This window comes from Giraffa tippelskirchi, chromosome 5 (genome assembly GCF_054371585.1).
Source record: "Giraffa tippelskirchi isolate mGirTip1 chromosome 5, T2T-mGirTip1v1.2.pri, whole genome shotgun sequence".
NCBI lineage: Eukaryota > Metazoa > Chordata > Mammalia > Artiodactyla > Giraffidae > Giraffa > Giraffa tippelskirchi.
The window spans coordinates 123,096,105-123,115,666 of NC_137279.1; the positions used below are offsets into that span (position 1 = coordinate 123,096,105).

The 19,562-nt window shown below is 38.7% G+C and overlaps 1 long non-coding RNA gene across 1 annotated transcript in view; it reads right to left on the reverse strand.

The window, feature by feature from the left end:
* Positions 1-19,562, reverse strand: part of LOC145507308 (uncharacterized) — a 443,470-nt gene that overhangs the window by 140,952 nt on the left and 282,956 nt on the right. Inside the window, exons 4-5 of the long non-coding RNA XR_014054764.1 lie at positions 17,135-17,213; positions 2,300-2,410 (exon numbers count right to left, since the gene is read on the reverse strand). This is a non-coding gene — a long non-coding RNA (uncharacterized LOC145507308). The remainder of the gene's footprint in view (positions 1-2,299; positions 2,411-17,134; positions 17,214-19,562) is intronic.

A 19,562-nucleotide genomic window follows, 5' to 3' on the forward strand; every position in this document is an offset into this window, starting at 1 on the left:
GACTTTATTTTTTGGGGCTTCAAAATCACTGCAGATGGTGATTGCAGCCATGAAATTAAAAGACACTTACTCCTTGGAAGGAAAGTTATGACCAACCTAGACAGCATATTAAAAACCAGAGACATTACTTTGCCAACATAGGTCCATCTAGTCAAGGTCCATCTATGGTTTTTCCAGTAGTCATGTATGGATGTGAGTGTTGGACTGTGAAGAAAGCTGAGTGCCAAAGAATTGATGCTTTTGAACTGTGGTGTTGGAGAAGACTCTACAGAGTCCCTTGGACACTGGAAAAGATCCTAATGCTGGGAAGGATTATGGGCAGGAGGAGAAGGGGACGGCAGAGGATGAGATGATTGGATGGCATCACTGACTCGATGGACATGAGTTTGGGTAAACTCCGGGAGTTGGTGATGGACAGGGAGGCCTGGCGTGTTGCGATTCATGGGGTCACAAAGAGTCGGACACAACTGAATGACTGAACTGAACTGAACTGAACATCAGGAAGGGCTCCCCAGGTGGTGCAGTGATTAAAAAAATATCTGCCTGCCAAGGCAGGAGACACAGGAGACTCAAGTTCAATCCCTGTGTCAAGAAGATCCCTTGCAGGTAGAAATGGCAACCCACTCCAGTATTCTTGCCTGAAAAAATTCCGTGGACAAAGGAGCCTGGTGGGCTACAGTTCTTGGGGTCTCTAAGAGTCACACATGACTGAGTGACTGAGCACCCACCTAACATCAGTAAACATTCTGTAATGGTAATTTAATGATTATAAACTGTTACATTATCAAGATAAAGTTTCATTTCCCTAATGATATTATGAATATTATTTAATTCATACCTACAGATATCAAGCACTTTATCCAAATATGACAGGGTACTAATGGAGTCTGGGAGAAAGAATAATCATAGTCTGTCTACCCTCTTCTCATCCTCCTTAGTCCACCGAGTGATCATAGAAAAAATTAACTATGCTACTCAGTAACAGGCAACCTAAGCACCAACGTGAATCTGTGGACTAGCAAGAACTTTTATCACAAGAGTCTACATCTTGAGATGGATTTCATTTTGTCTAGTTATATATAACTCACATACACAAATATGGTAGCATAAACACAGCCTATTGAGATATGAAAAAGGCAAACTAGTGTGCACTCAAACCTTAGTAAGTCTCAAATACAATTATCAGTTTTAAAACATTAGATGTTACATCTAGCTTCTCAGAGAAGATATGCAAGCAGAGTAATGCACTGCCTGCTCATATTACTAAAACTTCATTACTCTACAAAATAGCTACAGTACATTTGTAAGTATACTATTATCATAAATAATGAAGCCCAAACAACGCTGGTCAAAATAAATAAGCAAAGTACATTTTGTACTTTAATAATCTTGTTTCGACTGTGGGTTTGGGGGAATTTTTTTGTTGTTGTTGTTTGTTTTGTTTGATTCTTATTTAGTTAAGGGCCAATTTCCTCAAATTGGTAATCCACATTTTTTTCTCTCAGTTTTCAATTAAATTTAATAAGAACATATTGTGTAGACAAATGATCTTATGTAAAATACTGTCAGTGCAGCATTATAAGGAAGAAACTTAATAGGAATTGCAAGCTTGATAAATTCAACATTCAGCGTATTTTACCCAAAATTTTCTTATTTTTCCTTATTATTTATCAACATGTTTCAAAAACTCAGTCAATTTAAGTGAAGGTCTTAAGGCTTACACTTAAGCTTTTAAAAGCATATACTGTATTTTTCTTATAGAAAGAAAAATAATGTGCTTAATTTCAGTGATCCGTATATAGGAAGCAGTGATTAGGAGAAAATGCAGCAGCACAAAGATTCAGCATTTATATTTATGTTTCTTCAAGCTTTTGGATGCATGGATGTACAGACAGACAAACAGAAATACAGATACTCATAACTGATAAAAACAAAAAACAATCCACAAAAAAAGAAACAACTACTATTTGTTAGGCATTTCATGGATCAAGATCTGAGCTATGCATATTTAATATATATAATCTTTAATCTTAATAACTACACACTAGGCACATTTTTGTACATGATCAAACTGAGGTTCGGGGTAATTAAGTAATTTTTCTAATCTTGCACAGCTCCTAAGAATCAGAACCAATAAGCTATAATAGAAAAGAATTTTAAAAAAGGATACAGATATATACATATATATCATGTAACAATCAAATTGGCTGTATGCTCGAAACTGACATAATATTCTAAATCAACTATACTTCAATTAAAAAAAAAAAGAATTAGAGCCAGGATTTAAATTTAGATTTACCTAGCTATGAAGCCTGTGTCTTATACTTTGCATCCAGATGAGATCAAGTGGTCTCATGTTCTCTCTCTGAACAGATCGGATCTCTCAAAGATGAATCAGGATCTCCTATTACTGAAAGTGAAAGGAGAAGGAAAAAGCTGGCTTAAAACTCAACATTCAGAAAACTAAGGTCATGGCATCTGATCCCATCACTTCAAGGCAAATAGAGGGAGAACCAATGGCAACAGTGAGAAACTTTATTTTGGGGGGGCTCCAAAATCACTGCAGATGGTGACGGCAGCCATGAAATTATAAGACACTGGCTCCTTGGAAGAAAAGCTATGACCAACCTAGACAGCATATTAAAAAGCAGAGACATTACTTTGCTGACAAAGGTCCACATAGTCAAAGCTATGGTTTTTCCAGTAGTCATGTAAGGATGTGAGAGTTGGACTATAAAAAAGGCTGAGTGCCGAAGAATTGATGCTTTGGAACTGTGGTGTTGGAGGAGACTCTTGAGAGTCCCTTGGACTGCAAGGAGATCCAACCAGTCCATCCTAAAGGAGATCAGTCCTGAATATTCATTGGAAGGACTGATGCTGAAGCTGAAACTCCAGTACTTTGGCCACCTGATGCAAAGAACTGACTCCTTAGAAAAGACCCTGATGCTTGGAAAGATTGAAGGTGGGAGGAGAAGGGGATGACAGAGAATGAGATGGTTGGATGGCATCACCAACTCGATGGACATGAGTTTGAGCAAGCTCCAGGAGTTGGTGAAGGACAGGGAAGCCTGGCATGCTGCAGTCCATGGGGTCGCAAAGAGCCAGACACTACTGAGTGACCGAACTGAACTGAACTCATTACCTGCCTCGTCCCAGGCAGAGCAGTGGGAAGACAAAGCTCTTTAGCTTGCCTTTATGTGATGGGCTAGTTGTTTAAAATTATGTCAAAAAAAAAGAGAGAGAGAGCAGAAGATGGCGGAGGAATAGGACGGGGAGACCACTCTCTCCTCCACAAATTTATCGAAAGAACATCTGAACGCTGACCAAACTTCACAAAACTACTTCTGAAGGCTGGCTGAGGACGTCAGGCTTTCACAAAAACTGCGCATTATCTTCAAAAGAGGTAGGAGAAATTATAAAAGATAAAAAGAGAGACAAAAGAGTTAGGGACGGAGACCCGTCCCGGGGAGGGAGTCGTAAAAGAGGAGGAATTTCCAAGCACCAGGAAACCCTCTCACCGGCGGGTGTGGGGGAGGATTTTTTATCTCGGAGGGCAACGTAACTGGGAGGAAAAAATAAATAAAATCGACAGATTACGTGCCTAAAGCAACTCCCAGCAAAGAACCCCAGACGCTCGCATCATCCGCCACCAGCAAGTGGGGGCTGAACGGAGAGGAGCGGGCGGCATTGCCTAGGGTAAGGACCGGGCCCGAGTGCCCCGAGGGCAATCTGAGGGAGCTAACGTGAGATAGTAACCTAAACTGTGGGACAGCGAAGAGAGAGAGAGAGAACTATCCCGCGAAAAGCCCAACTCTAAGGCACTGCCGGCCCGCTCACAGAACAAAGGACTGAGCGATACCAGAGGAGAGCTAGCCGGCTGCGGACCGCGCCATCCCCCGCCGGACACAGCGGGCAGGCGGGGCCCGCTAGAGCCGGAAAGGGGCAAACTCGGCTCCAGAGAGGGCACCCCCTACCAAACTGCAAACAGGCTCCCAGTTTTTAAGCAAAGACTGCCTGAGATCCCGGAGGGTCGACAGCAGCCGGGAGGGTCGCAGCCAGAGACCAGCTCCCCAGAACCGACACAAAGCACACCGGAGCCGGGCGCGCCCGTAAACCGAGGCGGGGACCAGGGAGGTGATAAGCCGCACCGCCCCAACAGGGGACAGCGCCCTCGCCAAACTCCTGGCCGCCTGGGCAGCTCCGACCGGGAACGGCACAAGCCGCGGGCAAAATCGAGTCTGCGCCTTTGTGGAGTAACCGGGAGCCTGAACCTGAGCGGCTTAGTCCTGGGAAGTGCACGCAGCTCAGGGCCCGCTCCCCGGCCGAGTAACCTGAAGCCTGAGCAGGGTAGACGGGGAAAGCACACACGCTGTGAGCGGGGGCGAACCCAGTGCGGCCGAGACACTGCGAGCTTACCACACACACGCCAGAATTGCAGTGTTCCTTCCTCCCCACAGCACGATTGAACAAGCGAACCTAAAGAGATCACCTCCACCGCTTTGTTGTAGGGCGGAAATTAGATACTGAAGAGATCTCCAAACAGAAGCCAAATAAACAGAGGGAAGTGCTTTGGAAGGGACAGGCCAACAGATTAAGATCCCTGTAGCTAATACCGACTGCATTAAAAAGGACCTACAGATCTTGAAAAGTATAAGCAGGAATAAGGATCTATCTAAAACTGAGCAGATCCCACACTGCTCACAACAGCTCCAGAGAAAGTCCGGGATATATATATTTTTTACTATTATTTTTTTTTTTTTTAATTTTTTTTTTAATTTTTTTTTTTTAATTATAAAAATTTTTTTTCTCTTCTTTCCTTTTTCTTCAAGTCCTCTATTACACCTTTAACTTTCATTTTCATAACACACTATTAACTTGCAAAAAAAAAAAAACCCTATTTTTGAAGCAAACTACATACATATATCTTATACCTTTTGTGTTTTTTTTTTTTTTAATGTTTTTTTCCTGTTCTACATTTTTTTACTGTTTCTTTTTTTACTGTTTTACTTTTTTTTTTTCTTTTTACACTGTTCCCTTTTTTCTTTTTTTTTTTTTTTTTTTAGATTGTAAGTTTTATAAGAGTCTAACCTCTACTCTAGATTTTTAATCTGTGTTTTACATATTTGATATCAACTTTGTACATTTAAGAACCCAATCTTTAGGACCCATTTTTACTCAGGAGTGTGATCACTGGCCTGATCACTCTCTCCCCCTATTGATGCTCTTTCTTCTCCCCCAGGGAACCTCTATCTCCCACCCTCCTCCTTCTCTTCTCAACCCAATTCTGTGAATCTCTGAGGGTGTTCTGGGTACCGGAGAACACTTCAGGAACAGGATACTGCCCAGATCTCTCTCTCCCCTCTTAATTCCTCCCTTTCTACTCATGCTCACCTCTGTTACCTTCCTCCCCCCTCTCTATGTATCTCTGTGAATCACTCTGAGGGTTCCAAACTGTGGAAAGCACAGAGGGAAGTGCTTACTGGCTAGATTGCTCTCTCCACATTTGAATTCCCCTCTTCCCCTCCTGGTCACTTCAACCCACCCACCCCCACCTCATCTCTCCATGTAACTCAGTGAACCTTTCTGGGTATCCCTCACTGTGGAGAATGTTTTCACCATTAACCTAAAAGTTTTATTATTGAGGCTGTATGGAAGGAGAAGTCTTGAGGCTACTGCAAGAATAAGACTGAAAGCCAGGGGAAACATTAATTAATAAGAGACCATCCAATAGCCTCCATAAATTCACTGAAACCAAGCTCCACCCAAGAGATAATAAGTTCCAGAGCAAGACGTACCACGCAAATTCTCCAGCAACGCAGGAACATAGACCTGAGCATCAATATACAGGCTGCCCAGAGGCACACCAAATCCATAGACATCTCAAAAATTAATACTGGTCACTCCATTACACTCAAGAGAGCAGAAATCCAGCTCCACCCACCAGAACACCGACACAAGCTCCCCCAACCAGGAAACCTTGACAAGCCACCTGTCCAACCCCAACCGCAGTGAGGAACCTCCACAACAAAGAGGAACTTCATACTACCAGAATACAGAAGGGCCACGCCTAACACAGCAATCTAAACAAGATGAAAAGGCAGAGAAATACTCAGCAAGTAAAGGAAAATGAGAAATGCCCACAAAGCCAAACAAAAGAGGAGGAGATAGGGAATCTATCCGAAAAAGAATTTAGAATAAGGATAATAAAAATGATCCAAAATCTTGAAAGCAAAATGGAGTTACAGATAAATAGCCTGGAGACAAAGATTGAGAAGATGCAAGAAATGTTTATCAAGGACTTAGAAGAAATAAAAAGGAATCAATATAGAATGAATAATGAAATAAAGGAGATAAAAGACACTCTGGAGGGAACCAACAGTAGAATAACGGAGGCAGAAGATAGGATAAGTGAGGTAGAAGATAGAATGATGGAAATAAACGAAGCAGAGAGGAAAAAAGAAAAAAGAATCAAAAGAAATGAGGAAAACCTCCGGGACCTCTGGGACAATATGAAACGCCCCAACATTCGAATCATAGGAGTCCCAGAAGAAGAAGATAAAAGGAAAGGCCATGAAAAAATACTCGAGGAGATAATAGTTGAGAATTTCCCTAAATTGAGGAAAGAAATAGTCACAGAAGTCCAAGAAACCCAGAGAGTTCCAAACAGGATAAACCCAAGGCGAAACACCCCAAGACACATATTAATCAAATTAACAAAGATCAAACACAAAGAACAAATATTAAAAGCAGCAAGGGAAAAACAACAAATAACACACAAGGGGATCCCCATAAGGATAACAGCTGATCTTTCAATAGAAACCCTTCAGGCTAGAAGGGAATGGCAGGACATACTTAAAGTAATGAAAGAAAATAATCTACAACCCAGATTACTGTACCCAGCAAGGATCTCATTCAGATATGAAGGAGAATTCAAAAGCTTTACAGACAAGCAAGAGCTGAGGGAATTCAGCACCACCAAACCAGCTCTCCAGCAAATGCTAAAGGATCTTCTCTAAACAGGAAACACAGAAAGGATGTTTCAACACGAACTCAAAACAACAAAGTAAATGGCAACGGGATCATACTTATCAATAATTACCTTAAATGTAAATGGGTTGAATGCCCCAACCAAAAGGCAAAGGGTTGCTGAATGGATACAAAAACAAGACCCCTATATATGCTGTCTACAAGAGACCCACCTCAAAACTAGGGACACACACAGGCTGAAAGTGAAAGGATGGAAAAACATATTCCATGCAAACGGAGACCAAAAGAAAGCAGGAGTCGCAATACTCATTTCAGATAAAATAGACTTTAAAATAAAGGATGTGAAAAGGGACAAAGAAGGACACTACATAAAGATCAAAGGATCAATTCAAGAAGAAGACGTAACAATCATAAATATATATGCACCCAACATAGGAGCACCACAATATATAAGGCAAATACTAACAAGTATGAAAGGGGAAATTAACAATAACACAATAATAGTGGGAGACTTTAATACTCCACTCACGCATATGGATAGATCAACTAAACAGAAAATTAACAAGGAAACACAAACTTTAAATGATACAATAGACAAATTAGATTTAATTGATATTTACAGGAGTTTCCACCCCAAAACAATCAATTTTACCTTTTTCTCAAGTGCACATGGAACTTTCTCCAGGATAGATCACATCCTGGGCCATAAATCTAGCCTTGGTAAATTCAAAAAAATTGAAATCATCCCAGCCATCTTCTCTGACCACAATGCAGTAAGATTAGACCTCAATTACAGGAAAAAAACTATTAAAAGTTCCAACATATGGAGGCTAAACAACACGCTTCTGAATAACCAACAAATCACAGAAGAAATCAAAAAAGAAATAAAATTATGCATAGAAACGAATGAAAATGAAAACACAACAACCCAAAACCTATGGGACACTGTAAAAGCAATACTAAGGGGAAGGTTCATAGCAATACAGGCGTACCTCAAGAAACAAGAAAAAAATCAAATAAATCAACTAACTCTACACCTAAAGCAACTAGAGAAGGAAGAAATGAAAAACCCCAGGGTCAGTAGAAGGAAAGAAATCTTAAAAATTAGGGCAGAAATAAATGCAAAAGAAACAAAAAAGACCATAGCAAAAATCAACAAAACTAAAAGCTGGTTTTTCGAGAAGATAAACAAAATTGATAAGCCATTAGCCAGACTCATCAAGAAACAAAGGGAGAAGAATCAGATCAACAAAATTAGAAATGAAAATGGAGAGATCACAACAGATTCCACAGAAATACAAAGGATCATAAGAGACTACTACCAACAGCTATATGCCAATAAAATGGACAACTTGGAAGAAATGGACAAATTCTTAGAAAAGTATAACTTTCCAAAACTGAACCAGGAAGAAATAGAAGATCTTAACAGACCCATCACAAGCACGGAAATCGAAAGTGTAATCAGAAATCTTCCAGCAAACAAAAGCCCAGGACCAGACGGCTTCACAGCGGAATTCTACCAAAAATTTAGAGAAGAGCTAACACCTATCCTGCTCAAACTCTTCCAGAAAATTGCAGAAGATGGTAAACTTCCAAACTCATTCTATGAGGCCACCATCACCCTAATTCCAAAACTAGACAAAGATGTCACAAAAAAGGAAAACTACAGGCCAATATCACTGATGAACATAGATGCAAAAATCCTTAATAAAATTCTAGCAAACAGAATCCAACATCATATTAAAAAGATCATACATCATGACCAAGTGGGCTTTATCCCAGGAATGCAAGGTTTTTTTAACATCCGCAAATCAATCAATGTAATACACCACATTAACAAATTGAAAGAAAAAAACCATATGGTTATCTCAATAGATGCAGAAAAAGCCTTTGACAAAATTCAGCATCCATTTATGATTAAAACCCTCCAGAAAGCAGGAATAGAAGGAACATATCTCAACATAATAAAAGCTATATATGACAAACCCACAGCAAACATTATCCTCAATGGTGAAAAATTGAAAGCATTTCCCCTAAAGTCAGGAACAAGGCAAGGATGCCCACTTTCACCACTACTATTCAACATAGTTTTGGAAGTTTTGGCCACAGCAATCAGAGCTGAAAAAGAAATAAAAGGAATACAGATAGGAAAAGAAGAAGTAAAACTCTCACTGTTTGCAGATGACATGATCCTCTACATAGAAAACCCTAAAGACTCTACTAGAAAATTACTAGAGTTGATCAATGAATATAGTAAAGTTGCAGGATATAAAATTAACACACAGAAATCCCTTGCATTCCTATACTCCAATAATGAGAAAACAGAAAGAGAAATTAAGGAAACAATACCATTCACCATTGCATCAAAAAGAATAAAATACTTAGGAATATATCTACCTAAAGAAACAAAAGACTTATATATAGAAAACTATAAAACACTGATGAAAGAAATCAAAGAGGACACAAACAGATGGAGAAATATACCGTGTTCATGGATTGGAAGAATTAATATAGTGAAAATGAGTATTCTACCCAAAGCAATCTACAGATTCAATGCAATCCCTATCAAGCTACCAATGGTATTTTTCACAGAACTAGAACAAATCATCTCACAATTTGTATGGAAATATAAGAAACCTCGAATAGCCAAAGCAATCTTGAGGAAGAAGAATGGAACTGGAGAAATCAACCTGCCTGACTTCAGACTCTACTACAAAGCCACAGTCATCAAGACAGTATGGTACTGGCACAAAGATAGAAATATAGATCAATGGAACAAAATAGAAAGCCCAGAGATAAACCCACGCACATATGGACACCTTATCTTCGACAAAGGAGGCAAGAATATACAATGGAGAAAAGACAACCTCTTTAACAAGTGGTGCTGGGAAAACTGGTCAACCACTTGTAAAAGAATGAAACTAGAACACTTCCTAACACCGTACACAAAAATAAACTCAAAATGGATTAAAGATCTAAACGTAAGACCAGAAACAATAAAACTCCTAGAGGAAAACATAGGCAAAACACTCTCCGACATAAATCACAGCAGGATCCTCCATGACCCACCTCCCAGAATATTGGAAATAAAAGCAAAAATAAACAAATGGGACCTAATTAAAATTAAAAGCTTTTGCACAACAAAGGAAACTATAAACAAGGTGAAAAGACAGCCTTCAGAATGGGAGAAAATAATAGCAAATGAAGCAACAGACAAACAATTAATCTCAAAAATATACAAGCAACTTCTGCAGCTGAATTCCCGAAAAATAAATGACCCAATCAAAAAATGGGCCAAAGAACTAAACAGGCATTTCTCCAAAGAAGACATACAGATGGCTAACAAACACATGAAAAGATGCTCAACATCACTCATTATTAGAGAAATGCAAATCAAAACCACAATGAGGTATCATTTCACACCAGTCAGAATGGCTGCTATCCAAAAGTCTACAAGCAATAAATGCTGGAGAGGGTGTGGAGAAAAGGGAACCCTCTTACACTGTTGGTGGGAATGCAAACTAGTACAGCCACTATGGAGAACAGTGTGGAGATTCCTTAAAAAACTGGGAATAGAACTGCCATATGACCCAGCAATCCCACTGCTGGGCATATACACCGAGGAAACCAGAATTGAAAGAGACGCGTGTACCCCAATGTTCATCGCAGCACTGTTTACAATAGCCAGGACATGGAAGCAACCTAGATGTCCATCAGCAGATGAATGGATAAGGAAGCTGTGGTACATATACACAATGGAATATTACTCAGCCATTAAAAAAAATACATTTGAACCGGTTCTACTGAGATGGATGAAACTGGAGCCCATTATACAGAGTGAAGTAAGCCAGAAAGAAAAACAACAATACAGTATACTAATGCATATATATGGAATCTGAAAGATGGTAACGATAACCCTATATGCGGGACAGAATGAGAGACACAGATGCATGGAACAATTTTATGGACTCTGAGGGAGAAGGTGAGGGTGGGACGTTCTGGGAGAATGGCATTGAGACATGTGTATTGTCATATGTGAAACAGAGCACCATTCCATGTTCGATGCATGTGACAAGGGCTCGGGGCCGGGGCAGTGGGATGATCCAGAGGGATGGGAGGGGGAGGGAGGTGGGTGGGGGGTTCGGGAAGGGGAACACATGTAAACCCATGGCTGATTCTTGTCAATGTATGGCAAAAACTATTACAATATTGTAAAGTAATTAGCCCCCAAGTAAAATAAATAAATTTATAAAAAAAAAAAAAAAAGAGAGAGTAGAATGGTTACTTAATCCTACTACTTAACAGTTTTTCTGCAAACAGGGAGCTTGTGGTGCCTGAGGAAAACAAAACCAAAATAAGCAACTAATCTTATGAAATTTCTTAATTTGGAGAAAGATTTTCTAGTTAAAGTATCATTTAAAAAATCTTTTTCTTGCTTTTTGGTATGTGTATACAGTATTAGGGCTTCCCTGGTGGCTCACATGGTAAAGAATCTGCCTGCAAGGCAGAAGACCTGGGTTTGACCCCTGAGTCTGGAAGATCCCCGGGAGAAGGGAATGGCAATTCACTCCAGTATTCTTGCCTGGAGAATTCCATGGACAGAGGAGCCTGGTAGGCTACAGTCTATGGGTGGCAAAGAGTCGGATAGGACTGACTGTCTAACACTTTCACTTTCATCCAGTATTTAGCTTATCTGTATTCAGATTCAGATTGTTTTCTTAACTATGTGGCTTGGGGTGAGAATGTGGGAGAAAAGGTGAAATATGTAGAAACTGTTTCTTTAGTAATTCAAATTTCTATGTATTGAGTTATTTACTCATCCACATTCAAAGCAGATTTTTCCTTTTTTCATGCACCACTAGTTCAAAAATAGCCATCATCAGGACACTCCTGGGACTGGCTTAGAATACAGTGGGGTGTTTTTCAAGGCTGTTAGCCATCTCTGGAATTTGAAAAAGATGGCTAGTAGATGCCTTTTTTATTTTAAATCTAATCATTTTCCTCATTGGAACCTCATAAGCTTTAGGAAGTCTCAGCCTCTGATAAAGTCTGGGCTAGGGAGTTGTTACCCCACTTCCAAATCTTGGCAATGCAATAAGAACCCTTCCAACAGGAGGGGTAGCATGAGGGGAAGGGAGGATATGACCCTATCTTCTCCAATTTTAGGAATTAGGTCCCAGGAGTAGCATTTGGTGGTCTGTGTTTCAAAATGAGCAGGGTCTCAAAGGATAGATGGTTTCATTAAGGAAATAGAAGAATTTTCTCTAATGATGCCAAGTGGTATGTCCCTTTTACTGAAGAAAGTGCAGCTCATGCTATTAGGGGAAGAAAGAGAGGGGTCTGGGGAATGTCAGCGCACTCATGCAAAGACACTGAGCTTTGGTGCAGAAGGCAGAAAGGGAAATCAGTGAGTGATCACCCACCTGTCAAGTGAAGGGAGTAATGACTTTGAAAGATCTGTGCAGACAACCCCCTTTTGGGCACTTTCTGTGGACAATGCTGAATGCCTAAGGATAATCAGATTTTCAGGTAGCTATGCACTGTCCAAAATGTTTTTAGAAGTATATCAGCCAGAAAGTTTTCATTGTTAAAATTTCCCTTTTGACCCTAAGTCCTTGCACACAACTGCCATGTTATTTGACTGGAAATATTACCTTTGTTACGTCACTTCCCTGCCTTAAAAATCTCTAATGGCTTCTGTTTACTTAATGAGATAAAGTGCAGGCTTCAGTCTGGCATTCAAAGCATTTCACTCTCAGGCCTCAGCTGGCACACCCAGCTTTATAATCTACCTTGCCCACATTTATCCACTATAATCATATACATCTATTCCCTCTCCCTTGAAAACACCCAACAGTTCTCATCTCCATGAATGTGCTTATGCCATTTCATTCTCCTAATCTGTTCTTCCACCTCTTTGCTCCTTTCAAAGATACAGAGACTCCCTAATGCCTTGTTTGAACTCGCCACCACTGCAGTTATTTCTCCCACTCTGAGCTTCTGCAGTACTTAATATCTGTGAAATTCATTTTGTCCTGGCTACTTGCTGCATTTTATTATCTTTATGAAAATGGTTATTTTCCTTTCTTAGAATTTTGTAAGCACTTTTCTACTCACTTTTCGTTTTTCTTTTTTTGTTAATTCCCTCACCTTCAGCACCTAGAACAGTGTTTTGAATTCAACAGATGCTCAATAAATGTTCATGATTTGAAAATTCAGGCTGAAAAAAGAAAGAATGCTAAGGAAGGAAGTTAAACATATTGAATAATAATTAAGTTTAGTTTTCACAAACATTTTTTCACATAATTTTCAAAGCAACTCTGAGAGGTGGGTAATGTTATCTCAATTTCACATGTGAGGAAACTGAAGCTCAGAGAAATGAAAAGACACGCTAATGTGTATACAGGCCAAAGGAGGCTATATCTGCCCATTCACTTCTAGATTCCAAATGCCCAGCACAGTCTCTTGCACAGGAATATTTTCTGTACAATAAGTTTGTAATAACCAATTTTTTAACAAACTAATAAATTTATGTTGGAATTCTGTTTTCTTCTAAATCCAAGTTCTGTATTTATGATATGAAAAGGTTTATGGGTTTAGTAGATTCACACATATTTGTCAGGCAGAAAAGTAGCTTGATGCTGGTTTGCTCCTCATGAAATTTGAGAAAAGTGTTAACCCTAAACAGCACAGAAGTACTAGAAAAATTTCCAGTGCCAATAGTGGATATAAGACAAATATATGCAACTTAAATAATGATTTAGGTCATTGTTTTCCAAAATTCAATCCAAGGAACTTTCACAGTATATCGCTAGGTGTTCTCTTACTTCCATTCTTTCTTTATTGTGTGTATGTTTGTGATGTTCTGCAATCAAACGTGTTTGGGAAATGCTGGTGTAAACAGTCTTTTTACCATGACTTTAAACGTGCTGATACATTATGACTCTCCGGGGAGGGATAGAATAAGGTGTATTTCCCCACAGGGTTTAGCCATAGAACTTTTTCTCACAACAACTCCAAGACTAGAATTTCATAAAACAGGCTTTGAGAAACACTGCTCTGAGTATGTATAGTATGAGATATTTCTTATTAGTTTCTAAAAGAAGTAGGAGTCTATTGTGATAAATTCCTAAAACTAAGAATGCTGTCAAGACTTGCATTTATCTCCGTGTGTTCTTTAGTGTGTTGGAGGGAACAGGCAGTATGACCATGGGCCTAAGGTGTTTCTACTCTTATTTCTTGGAGCTTAACACTTTGTGGTTTATTATTATCTTCCATTCATTTGGGAATCTGACTGAGAGTGAGACAGCTCAGATGTCTATATACTGGGTGCAGTGAATGTTTACTGTGCTTTTCTAATCATAGTCCCTTCCCTATTCTTTTGGTAATGGCCTCCACTTTCTTTGGGGAGTTGTCTTTCTTCACCCCTGTGTGATTCTAGTGGGCTGGCCAAATAACAAGCAAGGGGCTGGGCAAGTGACAGTCCTCTAGCCGGTATTAGTCTAGTAGACAGCATGTCGTCCAAGCCAGGACAATCAGAGTCTTTCCGAAGCTCTTTTGATTTGGATCTTTCACGCTATGTTCTAAAAGCCAGAAGACTCTGTCTCTGGAGCTACCAGTGACCACATTCCTTTATATCAACACAATTTTTAAGAAGATAGCTAACCACGGGAAAGACTGAACACATTCAAAGACAAGTAAGGATAAGGGGAAAGAAGAGAAGAATGGAACGAGAGAGAGCAAGAATGAGAGAAAGAGTGCACAAGAGGGGGCAACAGCTGACAACATTTTGTAAATTCCTGCTTTTGGTCATATTTGAAGCATGTGTCACTTTGGACTTCCCAGTTACATGAGTCAGTGCATTGTTTTTTTCTGTTTAACAAGTCTAAGTTCTCGTATTACCAACAAAAGCAAAGCTACAATGTCAAGGTGGTTTCAAATAGTGTGCCAGGGAAATAGATATTCTCTAAGCTAAGTTGGTAGTTATCTGGGTGCAAATGACAACACACTGTAGGTTTTCAAATTTATAAAAATAGTACTATTAAGGCAAGACCTTAAGAAAAATATGATCCAACCCCTGACTTTGCAGATTAAAAAATGAGACATAGAAAACTTAGGGATAAGTGATTATCCCTAAAAATGTAACATCAACTTAAAGAACACAACCAGGACTAAACTCAAGCTCTATATTCTTTTCCATTTTAACATATTTTCTAATTTTGTCCTCATTTTATTTTCCATGAAGAAAATGAGTAGGAAATGACATTGTATATTAGGAACTAGTTTAAGTTGGTAGAGAGAATATTGGATTTTGAGGAGGAAGTCTGAGTTTGAATCCCAGGTCTGTCATCTCTTTAGGCAGGTTACTTAACCTCACTGAACACAGAAAATGTGACTAATAATATACACCTTGCATCCATCAAATAATGATTTCTGTAAAAGTACTTTGCAAACACTAAAATACGATTCAATAAATACTCTAAAAATTACTCTATCATCATGAATATGCTTTATTTTCTTATTTTGTAGAATGAAGTTTTTACCACTCATTTCAGGGGCAGTTATCCCTTTATCCATATAGGGTAATGATCCTATATTTTGCAGTATCTGTTTCATATTACTCTCATACTGGGAAGTTCAGCCGACCTAATAGCCATAGGGTATGTTTAATTCTACATGTGCATTTCAGGACAGTAATAAAAATACATGCTGCAATTGATAGGATATGCTCAATTTTTTTGATCCATATTCCTTAAGGCAGGGTCAACTGATAGAATTCTGTTTTCTTAGCAACCTTAACACCTATGAGCCTTGATTTTTCTAAATAAAAAGTCACTTTCATTGAATACCTTCTTACTATAAATCAGAATGATAATTCTTTTAAGATTATCATAGGGGGCATGGGTACAAACTGCCAACCTAAATCTCCTTGAAAAACTTTCATTCCTATTATCTCAAATGATATAATTATAGAAAATAATTGGATATGTGTATGTGGCAAGGAAGTGATTTTATAATTATTTCCAAAATCAATTGCCTTTCTATAGTAGACTATTTTTCTCTACATCAGCAACATCAGAACCTTGTGACTTGCTTTGACCAATGATATTTGGGTAGAAGTGACATGACACTTTTATGCAGAAGCTTTAAGAAGCATTACGTGACCCTGCCTCTCCTTTACCCTCTTCCATGATACTAACAGCTACCCAGCTTGGGGATGCTTCTTTAGCCTAAGTCCCAGACTGAAGAGCCAAAGCCAGCATTCAGTGAAGACGCAACATGACTGAGAAATGCACCTTCATACATTTTGAGGTCTTTTGTTACTGAAGCCCAACTTGACCTAAGCTCACTGACACAGTGTGTGATGACATGTTAAATATCCTGAGCTTCCACATAGCAGTGATATTTCCTTCTCAGTACAGATGGGGAAACTGAAGTAAAAGAAAGAAAGCCAACCTTGAGGAAAGTAAAGACATATGCACTGAGGAAAGTAAATATTTGTCAGTATTTTACTGCTGGCCCTTTTCATTCTTCAGTTGAATTTTTAAACAGATAAAATTCAGAGATTTTTAATGATGGTCCTAAATAGTTTACAACTTCAGGCATGGAATAAAAGTATCCAAATCATGCTAAATTGAGGACTTTAATGTCAATCCATAGACATTTTAATGGAAATAAATCACTATCACACAGTAGCATTCTTGTTGTATTTGACCAGAAAGAATAACTGCAAGTGCCCTTTTGAATTTCCCCATCATAAATCCCTTCGCTGGGCCACTTTCCCTCTTTCTTTGCGAGCACATCAGTACAATGTCACTTGCCCAACAAGAACTTCCTCTAAAAGGTTTGACAAGCCAAACAGCATGTAGAGTCTAACAGACAGGAGATTTACAATCCATTATGAAATAGTTACCACTTTCACATAGAAACCTAGGCAATGCATATCTGAGCACATTATTACAAGATGTCTATCTCTCATTCAAAGGCAAAGGATGAACATGCTTGCCCTTCCCACAGAAGAAAACTGCTTTAAAATATAAACTGCAAAGTTTGCCTCAAATGCCTTTTAAACTGTGTATCTCCAAGAAAATCCTCAAATGAAAACAGTGAAGAATATGTTAAATAATTTCTAGTAAACCTAACTTACTTCTGAATTTCTTTGTCCAGGAGCATAATATCAGCTCACCACAAGTAATGCACATTCCGTTCTAATTCGTTCATAGATTCTATCAAGAAAAAAACATAAAATCATTAAAGATAAGGAAGCACCAATCCTCTAAGCTGCTTTGTTGTATTTATGTCTTAAGAAATTGTACCTTGAGTCGCGAATTAAAAATCAGTTGTCAGCTTCCCTTAATAATTAATGCCAAAATGAACAACTGTTTCAAGTACAACACATTCCATTTAATGTTAAACAGCGTTATATTTACTGTAATTCCACCTTTCATCCTAATGTCAACTTCTAAATCTTTAATGCTGTAATCACACTTCTTTTTCTGATATCCCTTGTGAGTTCCTCAAACCAATGCCCACTCCTTTGTGATAAGGTGGGCATTTTATGCTGCACGGGCTAGTCAGCAGCAATTGTTAATTATTAAGGAAAACAAAATACAGCTGCTGGAAAATTGTGTTTGTTCCCAGCAGGGCATGCTACCTTTAATCTCTACTGACACTGAGGTGAGTGAAGTCATAACAGGGAAATAATGCATTTCAAGAACATGGCCCCATAGAAAATTAAAGAATTGCCTATAAAATTAATGAACCTAATTACAGATAATGTCCATATTTTCCTTTCAGTAAGTTACCCGCCTTTCTGATAGAGAGCTGGAAAGAAGGAAAGCACGGGGTGAGTTCCCAAGGAGCTGCTTAGTTGCTGGTTGGGTGGAGCAGGAGAAATTGAGAAGAAAGTCAAACTTTGTATCACAGGGCTTCTGTTTCTCCTGGAAACTAATGAGAGGATGAAGGGCTAATATTTGTTAAGAATGCTGTCTGCAAGGTAATGTACTAGGTGAAGTATTTTAGTTCTGTCATTGACCATGTTTGGGAGCCTTGGACCATTATTTCACCTGAGACTTCATTTCCTCACTTTTAATATGGATTACTTTGAGAATTAGTTTAAGATATTTTGTATGAAAAGCTCTTCGTGAAATGCTTGGAACCCAAAAACCGTGCACTAAATATTACCAAATAGTTGTTGAATTGTCCCTGCAATTCTGAGAATTAGCTACTATTATCCCCACTATCATTATCTTCCAATGTAAGCAGCTAGTATGCAGAGGACCCAAAATGTGAACTTGGTTCCTTCACACATTCAAAGACTTCAAAGACTGAACTAAGATTATGTCCTTCATGTGGAAAAAGGACCATTTCCCACCCCACAAAAGCAGTTGAGTAATAAGTTGATGAAGATTTATTACTTTTCTTCAATAGGTAAGTTTTTTTTTTTTTTAACTTAGTGTTTACAGAAATTCAAGTGGGAAAGAGAGCTATATGGCAGTTTCAAGAAGGAAGAGCCTCAGTGAATGAACAAGTAAGCCCTTCAAGGTATACCGAATGTCCATATTCTTAAATGCCTGCTGGCACTGCTCAAAACCTGGAGCTTCCTTCAGGGGTCAAAAGCCACAATTACCATCCCAAAATGAGTCTGGAGTAGTGAAACTACAATAAAGGCAATTGGACAAAGCCTATTAATGCTTTGAAAGTTTTTAGAGTTGACTGAGCTTTGTGGTGCTTCTGAGGAGGAGGGAATCTTACTGGGCCAGACTCTTTGGGACTCAGGAATTGAAACTGAAAAGAATCCTCACAATAGTCCTAATGTAAAAAAATTCCTAACTATATTGGCTTGTAAACTATTTTGAAAATTTGTGGAATCTGCTGAATATTCTACCTAGCAAAAAATGTACGTAAGTACTTAGGTACCTTGTATGGATTTTGCTTTTGATCTAGTGAATTTTAAGAGTTTAAAGTCTCAGTTAGGCTTTAAGTCAGAGCAAGTTTTTTTATTCTATCCTCAGCCCACGTGCCTTCCCTGAGGAGTGGAGTTGCCCCTGATGTACTCAGTGGCCCACAGGTGGCTGCTGATTGATCACTGTGGGACTGGGTATTCCAAGAGCATAATATCTGCTCAGAATTTGTGAATTTGCATCCAATGTCCCAGAATATCTGGCCCAGCCTAATGACAAAGACCCCTCAGAATGCTTACTTTTTCAATTCAACTCTTCACACATGCTAGTCCAGTGAATAACTTCTAATAATACATCTTATATGAAATATATCTTAATATGAACTTTTTATTCACATGAGGTTAAGTAGATATAAAGGCATTTTTATAAACTATAAGGCACTATGCAAGCCACAATGAAAACGTCTTGACTTTTCATTTTAAGAAAAAGATAGAAAAATGACAAGAAAATGAATATTTTCCTTTTTTTTTTCATGTTATCCTTATAGCAGCTCTCAATAATAACTTTTTATGCTTAAGAAAACACACATCATATAAATGTAAAAGTTTCTGTTTAGTATCCTAAAAATGTTTACCATACTTCTCCCTGATGCAAAGATTAAATAAATTGTTG